Consider the following 12,168-nt stretch of genomic DNA (forward strand, 5'->3'; position numbering starts at 1 on the left):
CAGTCTTTAAATTTCAGTTTCTGTCTCAAATCATACGTCATGCTTCACTTATGAGGTCCACTCAACAGATTTTACATGTCAAAGTCAATTTACTAGTTACTAGTGTGCACTACACAGCCTGTGAAAACAGTTGCATAATGTCTGCTGTGGCTCTGGAGGAGCTTTGTCAAGTCAAGTGACATCACTTGAGTAATCTCAGATTGGGTTTTCTGGGCATTCTTTTTAGCTGGCTGACATGAGGATAGCAGTGTTGGTCTGCCAGTTCACCACCTTGGGCCAGACCGACACATCTTAACAAATGTGGATAAATTGGCATGCAATTTTGTACAGACAAATGATAAATTGTAATGACTTCACTCTTCATCTAATGCCATCATCAAGTCACTTACTACTAGTACTGTCTCAGCTGTACTTTGTGTTTAGGGATGATTAACAAATATTAGCATGCTAACATGCTTAACCATGAAACATAGTAAGAGATTTTACCTCTTTAACATCAGCAATGTTGTGAGCACATTAGCATCCATAACTGCAGCCTCTTAGAGCAGCTAGAAATGACTGTTAGTCTTGATTTAGTCTTTGCCCTTTTAAATCTAAAATTGATTGCAGAAATTATTTGAAAAAAAGCAAGCAAACAAGCATTTAAAAAAAGCAAAAGTTCAAACTGACACAAACTTGACATGAAAAAAAAATCTACATCAAGAGGAACATACAGTATAAGACTTCCTGTAGGCAACCCTACTTTTCTGTTTATCTGTGTTTGGTGTTGTCTTCCAGTTAGAACCAACCCACAAAGCTTCCTGATTCTGCCAGTTGAGACTCGCTGCTGTAAACACAGAATGATCTTAGATTTACGTTCTCCACCACCACTCTTACCGTGTCACCATCAGCACACACTCACCAATGCACACTGTTACTCTTACAGCTTAAAAACATGCACGCGCTTTGTAGTATGATGTACTTGAGTGATATCTTGAGCCCAGCTGTGTGTAATGCATAAACCAGAGATCTTCAGTCTGGCTTGCATGTTAATTGCCTGTGGGGCTCTTCTCCATGCAGTTCTCCTGACTAGACCACCCATGGTGAGGAGACGGTGCATTCATCTCCATTTCAATAAAGCGTGTCATTATCTCCTCGCCTGTGATGTGCCACTACACCACTATAAGAAAAATGCTGTAATAACAGAAGTCTCTAAGGAAACATGATTGATGTCGCTAACTTTGTTGGATATCTTCTCAAGTGTTTTGAAAGGTGTGATCATGCATTAGTGAGAGTTTGTTTCTTTGTTTCTCTGTGCTAACTTTTGGGTATATTTAGACTAGGCCTTTTCTCTGCTAGATCTGGCCCTGCCGGTTTTGCAGGCACAGGGAGGATTTGGGGGTAACGCATGATTGGAAGTAGGTGGTGCTTGATGCTGGAAAAGCTGCTGCTGAGCGTGAGCAGACTTCCCTCCTCCTCTGACCAAATCCTCTTTGGCCACGGGCTCTCCCCTGTGCCAAGACCTGCTGAGAAGGGCCTGAGCTAAACCAACAACTGGGCAGCTTGATGAAAGGGACGAGCTGCGGGGGGGCACGCCATGAACCCAGGGTCATCCCACAATCCTGATGACTCTATCCCTGGTTCCCCTTTCACTGGCACATAGTATACACCACCATAGTATAAACTTCACCGCAGGGTGCTGATGTTCTTTTAACATCGCTGAGCTAAACTGAGCAGAACTGTTGTGACCTGGGCTCTGCTACTCTGGCTTGGCACATACACACTACATAGTACATAGTGTATGCAGTGTAGCTGGTTGAATGGTGGTAGAGAGGAATAACGTGATCTGACACAGAATAGGTGCTGGTGAGAACCGTGGAAGATACAGCAGATTAAATAGTTAAGAAAGCCTTTTTCTTGTATACGTCAAGTGAGCGTACGTGTGTGTTTCCATGCATGTGTACTCTGGTGAACCCAGGGCTGCAAACCGCCTCTGAAATTGAAGATGAGCCCTCCAACCCTTTATGTGGAAATCTCGTTTGTCTCGTTTTTCATTTGTGATGTGTGTCAAAAGGCAAGACGGATGTGAGCTCCCGCCAGTGCGACTGACCCAGAACTTGACTGTCAACTGTGAAAATCTGGGTGGGGTTTGGCGATGTGACGCTTTTTGTCTTGCAGATACAGTATGACATGAATGTGTTTGTCTTCCACGCAGTCTGTGCATGTGTGTGAGTGAGTGTGTGTGTGGGAAATGGGGGATGTTAAGTTGAAACAAAGACACAACAGGGCCCATCAAACTGAGATAAAAACCATGGCTCATCATCACTGTGTTGCAATGTTTGAAACAGTGGGAGTGGAAAAAGGCATAAGAAAATGTAAAGTGACCACCCAAGGTTGAGAATATAGCTGCAGGGAACAAAACTGCTTGTGAGCAAGAGAGATCTTGGCTCCTGACATGTTCCTGCAGCAGGCTGGAATACTTCCTGAAGATAAGACAAAGTATTCCTGCAATCCACCAGAAAAGAAATAAATCATGTAAAAACAGTTTTTTAAGCTGCACATTTGTTTTCAAGGCTCACATTTGCTCATGCGATTCCAATGAAAGCAGCAGAAACAAACACAGCCTTGTGCTGGGACATGTTATTTGTTTTCCTTCAAGCACACCACATTTTGCACTGCTCCACAGGATGTGAGGCGTGACAGAATATACATATGATTTTATTTCTCTGATCACAGGCTCTTTTTTCCTCTCTTGTTTTTTTGCATATGGAGCTCATCAAAGATGAACGACTTGTTAATGCTAGAATTGCTCAGCTGGAAAGTTGTTTTCAAGCGCTAGGCCATTGAAGAAACACAATGTAATAAAACACCAGCCAGAGCTGCTCCTTTGAGCGTCAGAGCTTTTCCCTTTCACAAAGAAGTCAATCTTTAAAAAGCTTTTGCTTGTGGAGCGGAGCACAGCAAAGCTTCTTAGAGCCGGTCTGCATCACGGTTGCTCAGATAAGGATCAGGAGGCATGATTGTACTGTGAGCTTTGTAGCGTTAGCATATAGACGACCTACTGGCCCTTGAGTCAACCTGAGCACACAGTGTGAAGTGTCTCAGTCTGCTCCCAGACATGTTTTAACACTTGAAACTCTCTGGGGCTGCATCATGGTGGTCTACATTTAGCCTCTGGAGGCCACTGTGCTTATGTGTAATGGTCAACTGAGACACATTGTCCTTGGACAGAAGTCTTCACGTCCCGTTCCCTCAGCAGCTGCCTCATTGAAACCCATCTAGTACATTTGCAAGCCATGAAACATTAACAGGGGGAAGTGTGCTGGCATGAGAATATGGTTATTGTAGGAATGCTGGTGTTGTGGAAAGTGCAGTGGAGAGTAAAACACTGAGCACGTGTGCAGCTGCACCTGGTGCAAGACACCACTGAACTGTACTGTACTGTATGACTACTGCTGTGTGTTTCAGTAGTGGGAGAAATTTTGGATGTTGTGGATAACTGACAGGAGGATTAGGGTGAGCATGATCTACTGCAAAACTCGCACCCACACACATCAGGCTTTCCATATTGCATGTACAATATATGGTGAGACGTGCAGCATCTACAGACACTTTGCAGGTGTAATTACCCCTGTGAGAACTTGTTGACTCATGGAAAAGGTGTGTTGTGGATTCACACAGAGCTTTTCAGTTGTAGTGAATAGTCAGACAGAGACATTTAGACCCATATAGCACTGGTTCCTACTGTCTGTCAGACTGAAATATCTCAATAACTACTGGATGGATTGTCATGAAATTAGTTATATTCATTTCCCCCCAGAAATGTCATTATAGCATTAGTGCTCCCCTAACTTCATCTAGAGCCATCATTCACTCAGAATGTATATTTGTCCATCACCTCAGTTCATGACAAAATAAACTAATGCAATTCCCATCTGTACTGTGTGTTCCATACTAATTAGTAAACATTGCTAAACTAAGATGGTGAACATTATGCTAAACATTAGCTTGTTAGCATTGTCATTGTCATATTAGCTTGCTGATATTAGCATTTAGCTCAAAGCACCACTGTGCTGCTGACAGTCCATCATTAATAAAGAATTTTTATCTTGCCAATAAACCCTGCACCAGGTGCGTGTCCATTTCTTCATTCAGATCTGGCAGCCATTCAAGATTTTTTGCAACTGATTTACATTTCAGTTGCAAGACAACACTTGTGACTTCAGTGTATTGTTCAGTGCTAAATTCTAAAACTTAAAACTGATTACAAGAGAATCACAAAACAAATCCTGGATTCCTACATCATATACTCATACTGCTGCACAGCCAAGTACATGTTGTAAATGACCACAAGCAATCAAGTACTTACACCCACACATGAATGTTCTCTCTCTCTCTCTCTCTCTCTCTCACACACACATTAACATCCATACTGTGTGCACATCCAAAGTAAAGCACACTGTATATTGCTACTACTTGATCTGCTAACACACACATGCATGAGCAAACAGAACTGATATTTATTGTGCTAATGTGTCCAATTTGGAACAATCTAACGTGATCTGCAAGAAACGTATAAAGGAATGTTTAGTTTATGAGCTTTGAAATGTTTCTCAAGGAGACTCATGGTTAAGAGTGTGTTTTGCCAGTTTAAACACATTACTGTACCTCTGCTGCATGCTGGAGTTCCCTTGAGATCCCTGCAGGTTTATTCAAACATATTATGTGTACAGAGAGACACTGACATCATTATGATACAATCTCTCTCAGGGGAAATTGCATTCACTCGTCACCCTAATGCAGCAACTCTGATCCTCTGACACTAGTAGCACTTCTTCTGCTTTCTTGGACAGTGAAGACTGGATATTTTTGCCTGAGGGCAGCTAAATGGTTTCCTTGTTTAGTTTCTCTCTCTCTCTCTCTTTCTCTCTCTCCCTCTCTGTCTTATAATGTTCATTTGAATATTTGGCGGCTGACTCATGACACCCACATTCATTCATGTTCATTCACAACATCTTGATAGTGTGTTTATATCACCTGTTTGGATGAATGACAGCTCCTACCAGCAAAGGTGTAATTAATCAGAACAAAGCCATGCTATGCCTCTGACAGCTGTGATAGATTGGGGAAGTTGCTCAAGCTGACTGGGTTTGTCAGGTCAAAGTTATGACTGTCGTTTGGAATGCATGAAAAGAGCCAGTGACAGTGCACTGTACCTGCGTGATTGATAACTCGGCTGTTAATGGCTATTTGTCGTCTGATCTGGAATGTGTCGGCCTGAAGCACAATGGTTATTTACGCACAGTATTTGTCTTGTCTCGAGACATTTCAAAGATGTCAAGTGAGGAAAAAGCTGTAAATTTCTCTGTCGCTGGAGTGTAAAGCTGCTGCCGTTCTCTGCTTTTCCATTACATGACTATTAATGAATCTCAGCCGTGAGAGTTATGCAATTGCACAGTGAGCTTGGCAGTGTGCTCCAGACTCATTTGTCAAACTCCTTGTGATTGTACAGAGATTATACTGCAATGTACAACAATAACAAATTAAGATATGAACACACAGTTGCTAAGAAAATATCATCTTCCCTCACTGCGATCACTTTCTTCCCTTCTTCTTCGTCCCCCTCTCTAGAGTCCAAAAATAACTTTTTTTCTTTCACTGTTTCACATTTTGTTTCCTGTTAAACTTTATTTAGGCTTCTTGTGATTTATGATTCTGTTTTTACGATATACTGTTGATGGTGTTGTGTGCTGAGGAGGAACGTGGAGGGTTGGGCGGGATACGTTCCAGTGAAGCGCTTGTGGTTCTCTGCCAAAGTTAATAAGGAGCTGAGTTATCACACCATCTGCTGTCTGTGATCTGTGACTCATTGCTTTTGGAGAGCAGCCAGAATCTTACCTGCCTGCCTGTTTGCCTGCCTGACTGATAATGGTCAAACTCTCAAGAATTCTTGTCACCTCAGTAAATAAATTCAAAGAGATGCGACTGACGTATGGTGTGTGCATAAGAAGGCATTTCACAATATTTATGCAGCAGGGTGACAGTTAAAGAGACTGAACACACAAAATGGGATGAATCATACACCCAGCTGAAGCACCCTTCAGACCTTACCAATTTCCTGACCCTCTAGCAATGCACAGCTTCAAATGGCTACAAATGATACCTGCTGTGCCCATCATCTCTAAAAGTATATATTCAAATATATGGATAATCAATGAAGAACCCTACAGTTATTAAATAATGAATTACAGTACATAAGCCAGAATGTAAAGTATGATGCCATGAAAACTTGCTACAAATCAAAATTTTTACCTGGTGCTGATTCATATCTTTTTTTTTATGAAGGTCTTCAATGAAAACTCTAAGTATAGGCATTTACTTAACCTATTCCATCTGAAATGATTTCACTTGTAAATATGGGACTTAAAGAGAAGGTCAGCGATTTAGTAGTTCACTTCCATAAGGACTGATTAATAGAATAATGGTCACAAAATATAGTAGCAGAGGCCAAATTATCTTGACTCTTAGTCCCAGTGTCCCATGTCAGAGCCATGTGGGTGTTTGAAAATCATGTGCATCCTCCAGCCAATCAGATACGCTCCACTGAAAAATAATCCAAGTCATTTAAATTAAATGTTGTTATAAACCTACTAAATGAATTATGTGCACTACAGATAGAACTATATTCTGTGTAGGCTTAGTAGTTCACTGTAGGCCTTTAGTGCACTTCCACAGGACTATGAAGAGCACAAACTACTTAAATATTTTTTCATGACTGTATTTCAAAAAGCAGTACAGTGTCATACTCCTGACAATGTTTGAGGCTCATACAAAGAATGGATTGAATCATGCCTCTTGCAGCTGGTTTCACTTCCCCTCCTTTCTCCCACTAAATTTAACTGCCCTCCAATAACCTGGAAACTCACATCGGGATAATAAACACAATTGCTCCAACATGAGCATGAATTAGCTTTAGCTGTAGTTAAACATGCCTGGTCAGGTCTAACAGCAACCCATAAAACCTGAGCCAGGTTTACTGACAATGTAACACAGAAGCTGAATTGCAATGTTTGACGGCCTGAGTGTTACTGTAAAAGCAGACAGTGATGGCAACTGTAAAACAGATTATTTCTGATGTGTAACAGTACTTTTTCAAATGAAACAGACTGGCTGTTGACAAACCAGAGCATATTTTATCTGTTTTGCAAATGACAAATTACTCTAGTTATCATGAAAAAAGGATTATCAAATGGTTGTTCAAATGTTTGTTCATTCATTCACTGTCTATACCACTTATCTGTTAAGGGTTGCGGGGGGCTGGAGCCTATCTCAGCTGACACTGGGCGAGAGGCAGGGTACACCCTATATGGATCACCAGTCCATTGCAGGGCCAACACATATAGACAAACAACCATTCACACCTACAGGAAATTTAGAGTCACCAATTAAGCTATCGGTGGGAGGAAGCCAAAGTACCCGGAGAGAACCCATGCAGGCACAGGGAGAACATGCAGATTGCACACAGAAAAGGGTCGAACCCAGGACCTTCTTGCTGTGAGGCAACAGTGCTAACCACTGCACCACCGTGCTGCCCTATCAAAAGGTTGCTGTAGTTAAAAGTGAGATGCTTGTCAGGCTGCTATATATCTTGTATATGTTGGGTTGTTAGCTTTAGGTTGTCTGCTGCATGAGACCACTGTGTAATGCAATGGTGTAGCAAAGGCAAAGGGTTGCTGCAAAACCACACAAGGTCATCTAGTAAATAAGTTGAAATGGTGCACATCCCTGGCAGATTAATTTGCAATGTGAATGCAGTATGTGAATGCAGTATTTTTGGTCTTAACCCTTATACCCTTACCCTTAAATAACTGGCAAAAAACAAAGTAAATAAAATATGAAAATAAATAAAAATAATGGAACTATTACCCTAACTGAACTTTTTGGGTTATATTTTGTTGTCTAACTGGTATCTAAGACAATACACCCATATCAACACAAGCCCTTGCACTTCTTAAACACTCACTAAGATGCACATGTTCTTTTTATTTCAGTTGTTCTCTGCACTGTCCACTCTTTCTGATGTCTGCATTATAAAAAGAGCTATAAAAGAAAACCCACAACATTGTTAATATGGCAGCTTACACACAACACTACTTACTACTTCAAAGACATTTCACTATGTGAATGTAACCTTTTAAATAATTTACTTGAGTTTTAGTTATTCCATTTTAAAAGCCAGAGGCAGTTGCTTTGGTGCTCTAGAGCCATTTTCCCATTTGGAAAGAGGCTGAAGGCCAATGTTAAGGCCAAGGTCTGGATCACAGCACACATACTGCTGCCATGTCTGCTTTGTTCTGTCTTCTCTACGTCCAATCCTTCACACCACTGGCTGTCAGTGTTGAGGTCAGCGGATGACCCTGCTGTTAAGCCACAAGCTTTATAAATGGACACGCTAGCTGAAGAGACTCAGTCAGGATGGAAATGCACGCTTTGGAGATAAACTCAGCTGAAATTCAGGGAATGATCAAGGGTGGCGGTGTAGATAATTAATGATTTCTCTTTTTCCTCTCTGGAAAATAGCCCCCGCCCCCCTGTCGCTACAGCTGACCAACATTAGTAATAAATTCCTCATGGTTTGACAACATGTTGGGTGGACTTTCTGGCCCGGGTAAAGCCCAGCACTGTGTAACCCCTCATTGTCCCATAGGTTTTACATTACATTTGGGATTGAGTAAGTCCCAGAGAGATCAGGATCCCACGTTAACTCTCTCTCTCTCTTTTTCTCCCACTCTATCTCGCACTCACACAAACACATGCTTATGCCCCCCCCCCCCCCATTTTGGGCTTTGCTCCCACACACTGCTCTAGGTCGGAAAAGCTGATCTACAAATCCAGCCTGTTAAAAGAAGAAATACAAGCTGCTATTGAATTAGCACTGCACTTGTGTTTGTATCACAATGACATGTCAGTGCATGTTTTCCTCTGCTGAGTAAAACTGTTGGCACCGCAGCTGCCAAGGAGATAAACACAGATTTGAAAATATTTGTCACACTGAGAAATGCTACAAAATATGATACAATATGTTCATCACTACTTTCCTTTTTCATGGAATTTTTGAATTATCTCTCTGAAGGTGATGACGTGAAGGCATTTAACAGTCTTTTCATAAAAATGTCTGCAGTATATCTTAACAGGCACCTTTAATGCTTTGCTATAGGTCATAACTCTTCTTGTACTTTAGGCCCGGAGCGACAGGAATCACTGATGACATAGGGAAATTCACATTTGATGAGTGAGTATGGAACTCTAGATAACCAATGAAAGTCAGCACAGACAAGGACTCAGAAGATACTTTTTGTCCTGCTGCCAGTGTCCTATCCTTGGATAACAGGTATCTTATTAGAGGGAAAGGGGGGTCAGAATTGGGTCAGGGTTATGAACGTTTTATTTTTGCTGATTTCTTTCTTTCTGATTTCTGTCTTTTTGGAGAGGGGACAGTGTTTCATTGTTTGCTCAATCCAGGTGAGCATTTTTATGTTTTTATTTTATAGTCTTTAAAATTTTGAATATGGGCATGGGTCAAAAATATTTCTGCACTCAAGTCCATCAGTATCCACTGAACTGTCACTGTACCCAGTTCATTCATTCAGTGACACTTAATTCACAAGATCAAGTGCCTGCAAAATTCAAAAGTCAAAACATTCTCAATGTAAAATATTGCTTTTAACATGTGCATTGCTAGCTATGGTGGAAATGATTTTTCCATTAACTTAATAGGGAAATATCTTTTAGTTATTAATTGTGAAATGAATTGTACCAATTTTTGAAACATAGTACACTTAAGCTCCCTCCAAACTGCCTCTAAATTTTTTAAAACCTAATTCCATTAATTTTTGTTTTGGAGACTACGAAAACTATTCCCAGATTAATTCAAGAAACCTCTGAGGTGACACTGTGCTTGAATAAAAATGGGATCTTTCAGTGACAAATATTTGGATTACCCTGACACCAAAAATGCTTTTAAAGGATTTGAGATCTTGAGGTTTTAATCATTTGTTTGAAGAAGCCTTGTACTCATCTCAGCATCGGCCGTTTTGGGCAATTTCACTGTCTGCCTGCCAAAGCACATCTGTCCCATCTGGATCGAAGTGGTTTCTGGATGTGGGTCCTATTACAGTGAGGTAGCAACCAAGAGTCAGATTTTTTAAAAGAAAGGGAATTCTTGCCCTTTAGGCATGGGCTTGTACTGGTAGAAATGGTATTCCTTTTTATTGTCATTACATTATTACATTCATTTTACTTTACATTTTATTTCATTACATTATTACATTATTACATTAATTTTACTTGACATTTTATTTCATTTTATTCATTACCGTTACCGTTTTATGGATGACCGTGTTAGATTGAGTAGTAGTAACTATACATCACAATGCTGCTTTCAGTTACAGTCGTTTTACAGCCCACAGAGAAGCTTAAGAGTACAATGATGACATTTCCACCTACAAGACATCTCTCAGTACCTGCTTGGGGAGGGGCAGGAAGCTGAGCATCCTGTAGAGGGCATTACACACTGCCTGGCCATGGCCATGTGCCATGCCACGCTAGCATTGTTTTTACACTCTGAAGCCATAGTGTGCTTTTACTTCAAGGTGATACACAGTGAAAAAAGGCCACAACTCTAATCCAGCTAAATCCCTCTGCAGGATATCCTTGGGAATCCGCACTGCAAATGTCACAGTTGTTGATTTAAGCCAGGATCTGGTCTCTTGATCTGTGTCAAAGTGATGGAGCTGTTAATAGCAGCATTGTTGATTTAACTTCAAACACTGCCACTACTGTTCCCATCTTAATTAGGCAATTGATGTTGGTTGAAGGTTTGCCTCTAAAAACCGTTTCGAAATGGGTTCTCAAATCAAACACCTGAGACAGAGGGGCATTCATTGAAGCAAACTCCTCATTTGAATACTTACAAAAAACTTTAATTTGAGGCTAATGCTTTGCTTTTACCCAGCTATTATGCTAACATTATCTACAAGCTTTTTTTTTTTTTTTTTTTTTTTTTTTACAAACATTTAAAAGTTAACTTTGCAAACATAAAATCAATTAGTCTTTTTCTTAGTCAGGGTGTTGAAACTGTAAAATCTTCAATTTTTTCCCCCTAAATGTTCTCTGTTAAAATCAGTAAACAGTCAGTGTCTGTTGTTAGCTAGCTAGGTGGCTAGCAGTTAATTTAGCCTCAGAATCACTTATTTAGAACTCAAAACACAAAGCTTAGGACATATACTTGACTTTGGGCTTGATTTAGGATTAAATAGCATAAGTAGTACAAGTAAATACATGTAAGTCTCAAGCATTTTTTGTACATGTACAAAAATATGACTTGGTATGTCATAACTCTGCAGCAAATTCAGTGAATAACACAGTAGTATTGGTGTACACAACTTTACAGTATGATTACACCTGTGGGGAAGCACAGTCCACTCATCTATGCTAAAATCATATTTAGAGTTTTTATACATAGTATGCACAAAACTTGCCAAATTCAGTATAGCTAATTTTCATTGCAATAATTCTGGTGTTTGATTGCGCAGATCAAACTTATATCCTGTATCATTATTTGCTCTTCACAAATTTTCTGATGAATTATCTTGATGTTTGGGATGACTGTACTGTACACAACCACAGATAAACAGTGAGAAAGAAAAATCATTCCATGAGTAAGCCTAAGTTGTGTCAGAGCTGAATGAGATGGTATATTTATAGGTTTGCCTTCATACTTTTGCAATGCACGTCAGGTTAGAAAAATAACTGCTTTCAGTTTGATTTGATTGATTGCTAAGAGGAGCTTCTGCTGTTTCAGTCCAAACACCCCTAAATCAAACTTGTCACAAATTTCCGGATTTAACAAGGCATCCCGGACTGAAGGAGAAGAGAGACAGAAATCTATTATGAGCAAGCTCTGCTAAAGCTTATTTTTCAAATCTGTGATATGGATCTAAGAAAAATTCTTATGCTGTAGACAAACTAACAAGTGGCTCGTGTGTTTCTGGATACATTTTACCTCAGCTGAGCATAAAAAAATGCAGAGGACTTCCAAAACTTTTGTAGTTTTTACATTAGAAACCACTTAAACTGCCTTGTTCACTGACACAGTTTTTAGTATGTTAACTCTGACACATACTTCAA

The sequence above is a fragment of the Lates calcarifer genome, linkage group LG13 (genome assembly GCF_001640805.2).
Source record: "Lates calcarifer isolate ASB-BC8 linkage group LG13, TLL_Latcal_v3, whole genome shotgun sequence".
Lineage (NCBI taxonomy): Eukaryota > Metazoa > Chordata > Actinopteri > Centropomidae > Lates > Lates calcarifer.